The 4,019-nt window shown below is 38.0% G+C and overlaps 1 long non-coding RNA gene across 1 annotated transcript; it reads right to left on the bottom strand.

Annotated features, from left to right (window-relative positions):
• Positions 1 to 1,985: 1,985 nt before the first annotated feature.
• LOC104958342 (uncharacterized) lies at positions 1,986 to 3,529 on the bottom strand. Its single transcript, XR_799755.1, has 2 exons — positions 3,411 to 3,529; positions 1,986 to 3,272 (listed from the first exon to the last, which is right to left on the bottom strand). It is a non-coding gene; the product is annotated as an uncharacterized lncRNA (long non-coding RNA).
• Positions 3,530 to 4,019: the final 490 nt, after the last annotated feature.

Here is a 4,019-nt window from a genome sequence, read left to right on the forward strand (position 1 = left end):
GACACGTTGCAATCCTTTTCAAAGTTCACTTTGGTGCAGGAAAGAGCAAATAAGCTTTAAAAAGAGCAGAAAGGATCCTGAGTCCAGCCCTCAAAGATAACATATCCAGCGGAGTCAGATGGCACCTGTCACGTAGGCAAACTTACAGGTTCCCTACAGTAACATACCAGCATAACAACAGCAAACAGGGTAACCGGCACAACAACAAATAAAAACACGTCCCTGATTCTGCAACTATACCAAACTGTTATCTAGTACAATTAAACGTGCTCTTATTCTGTGTAAACGTGTGCAGCTAGTTAACTCACAGCCCTGCAGCACATGCCACTTATAAATACAAACAGAATTATTAAATAGATGTATTTCTTTTTCAAAATAAAATACCCCAGGCCACACAGAGTTTACGGTGCATTACGTTTGCAATACAGATTATGACTGACTGTGGGCTCCTTTCAGAAAGACTTGAATAACTTTATTAACAGAAATGCATTTTATGTCAATTGTTGTTCAGCAGCTGCTATGCAATGTATATTTCCCCAGCATAGACTTTAGCATAGACATGTTCCTCCTGCTTTTATTCCATTGGGATAACATGTAGTAGGGAATAATACATTATGTTTTTGACCAGAATTACTTTCTATTATTGTTTTTTATTTAATTAAATGTGTACAAATTATTTTATTTAATAAAGAATGTATATATTTTGAGGAGTACAGTAAGTCTTCTTCACTGATATCTGACAAACTAGGTCAAGCTCGCACGAATAAACCGACATAAAACCGGACGCTGACTAGATCAGTTTTCAAAATAAAATGTAAGAAGACAATCTGACTGAAAATGCCTCTTTGACAGCCTCAGCAGAACAAAATGCTACATGTTAGTGTACTGGAAACAACATATAATAAACTATTTGCCAATCTGCGATGTATTTAATGGTATCACATAAGAAACTACATTTCAAAATCCTTTTATTTTGAAATAAAAAACGTTACCGCATTAATTCCACTTGACGCTTGATTTGGTTGAGGAAGTGCGAGCAATATCAACCGCGAATAAGTCAAATATTTCAAAGTTAAACTAATATATATTAACATTAATCACATACACACTTGTAAACTCGATCAAGGTTTATATTTCGGGAGGAAAATCTACTTTAAAAACATCAGACGGTTGAAGCTCCGTGGTTCCCATAAGCCCACAGCTTCTGTTTATCAGGAAGGGCTTTTAGCGATAATTATATAATAATAAGACATAAAAACCCGGTTCTGTACTATTAATTAACCCCAAATAACAAGCCTGAACGTGTGTCCTCGTGTACAGTTCATCGAAAAGGCTTAAAAAAAACCTGCTCCAAAACAAACCGGTCGATAGCAACGTTATTTCCCAACGTATTGAACCCTATAATATTCTAAATACACCACTTAATATCACGAGGGGTGGATTTGCTCCATAAAGTGTGGTTCAAATCACTTTAAACACATAAATACTATCGTTACTTGTAAAGGGTGGGATTAAAAGAGTAATGGGGGTCCAGTCGGATAAAGACAGGAAACTTACCGGAGAGTTGTGGAGCCATACGGTGCGTAAAGTGTGTGTCAGTGTCGACGGGGTATGTGTGTGTGTGTGTGTGAGTGAGTGTGTCGGTCAGAGGGACGAAGCGGTGGAAGCGTCCAGGGCCGGAGCCGCCATGTTCCTCCAGCTCAGACGCTCCTCTCTCGGCTGTTTATCTTCACCAACAGCCCCCCCTCCTCCATCACCGCCACCTCCACTCATCTCATTACCACTCTGCAGAGCTCAGTGTCACTCTGCCATTCTCTCTCTCTCTCTCTCTCTCTCTTTCCCTCTCTTCACCACACACACACTACTGACAGCTCTTTTACCCAACCTAAACAAATGGAGATTTTTTTGCATTTGTATGTTGTCAATGTAGACCTAATTTAAGTTTATTTTTAGATACTGTGCATAATAAAGAACACAACACTGAATCACATTATATATTTTAATGTAGCATTACAAATTGAAATACTGACGTATAGCACAAGTAGTTTTTCTTACTGTTCACTTTGTTTGACAAGTTTACTTCTTATTGATCAACAGAACCACTGTAAAATACCAGATGTTTTATTCTACAGGATTAATGCATTGTGGTCATTTATTACGAGTGGTCAAGTTGATGGGTTTATGTAGACAATCTACAGTGAGTGATCTGGCAGTAAAAACTCGTTGTGTATCTATCACAAGTTCCCAAACATCACATTGTTTCAGAGCTGTGGACAGGGGAACAGATGAGAGTTCGAGCACAGGTCAACGCAGAATATCTGATCAGAGGAACACTGCGTCACCATCATGACGATGATATGAGATCACATTCAGCTGTTCACATGTATTATTCATTCATTTAAAAAAACATATCCCTAATGATGATCTCATTACTATTACAAATGCACAGTTGATTTTATTAATCAGTCAGAAAATACAACATCACATCACTGTAGTAGCCAACAATCTCTCCACCACACAATTTCTACATCTTTCTTTATCATATACAAAATATTTGTAAAGTTTTATGTTACAGTGAGTGTACAATCAAAGTTCTGCCCAATAAAAGTATTAGCGGATACTGCCACCTAGTGACTGACTGAGGAATAGCATCACTTGTAGAACAGGTGCTTCATTTTTCAAGAAAGAGACCAGATTTAATACAACTTTTTAAAAGCATACGAAAAGTTAACATATCTAAGTGCTGCTTCTGTTTTAAATATATCGATTTTTAAAAGACATATTTTACAGTTCGACACTCTGAGAGAACACCATATTTAATATGTGTTTAAAGTCAACCAAAAAGTGCTTCCTGAGAGACGAAACTTGGGGGAAATTCGACCAAGGAAGACGGAAAAGAAGCAATATTATTCGGTGCAAACTGTGTCTACTCTTCCATTTTCCCACCAGCCAAATGCACCTGACTTACAGACACATATATACCTTAATACATGTTATTTGACACAGCAGCTCAGTCCAGGTGAGTGTGTGTTAATGGTCTGTATGCTCAGGAAACATCCAAGGCATTGAGTGTGACCTCCATCCCTGATCTATCTGCAACACATCTGTCAATCAGAGTATCTAAGGCCATTGATCAGGTTATTTTTGATTGAAAAGTTAGGATATGTCATTCAGCTGAATATTACAAATATTACATTTAAAATAGTGTCTTCATGGCGCCCAAGGATATCACAGGTTACTTTTCCATTTGATGTTCTTTGAAGATTCATTCACTGAGGAAAGAAAAAGTACACTTTTGAGTGCAGAGCATCAACAACACCACACTCAATTTATACGAACCATTTACTCCCTTTTGCTCATTGTAATGTTCACACACCAAACTGATGCTTTAAGATGTAAGAGTTACATACCCAGGCTGATCTTGCCCTCTTTCTCCAGTTTCTTTAAGTGATGAACCAGGTTCACATTAGCCGCTTTGTGCAGGTGTTCAGGAGTGTCCTGGGCAGGAAACGGGAAGAAGAATGCGTCAAATTTCTCCAAATAAAAACATGCATTTGCTTCTGACCTCCTCAATGTACACAGACGAGTAGCTTGTTTGTTTGATCGCCTGCAGACCACAGGATTCCAGGTCCCTTCCATTGACTTATCCTAGCATTGGTGTCTCCTTTAATGTGTTTACTTTGTATTAAAAAAGGAACTTTCTGATTGCATCTGCTTCCACTGTGACTTTAAAGCATGCCTATCCAGTGTGGATGCCACTAAACAGAGAATATAACTTTTCAATATTCCACATTAACTCAAGGTGTGCTATAATGACTACAGGCTGAACAAAGTACCAGACTGGATTGACGAGTGCAAACTAATCAGTCCAATTCATTAGGGTTAGACCAGGGGTGTCAGACTCAAGTTCATTGCGGGCCACATCAGACTTATAGTTGCACTCAACGTCAAGGGCCGGTTGTAACTTTAAGACAATATGAATATATAAATACATAATACATATAAAATAATGTATAATA

The sequence above is a fragment of the Notothenia coriiceps genome, unplaced genomic scaffold, assembly GCF_000735185.1.
Source record: "Notothenia coriiceps isolate Sejong01 unplaced genomic scaffold, NC01 NC01_scaffold00028762, whole genome shotgun sequence".
Classification (NCBI taxonomy): domain Eukaryota; kingdom Metazoa; phylum Chordata; class Actinopteri; order Perciformes; family Nototheniidae; genus Notothenia; species Notothenia coriiceps.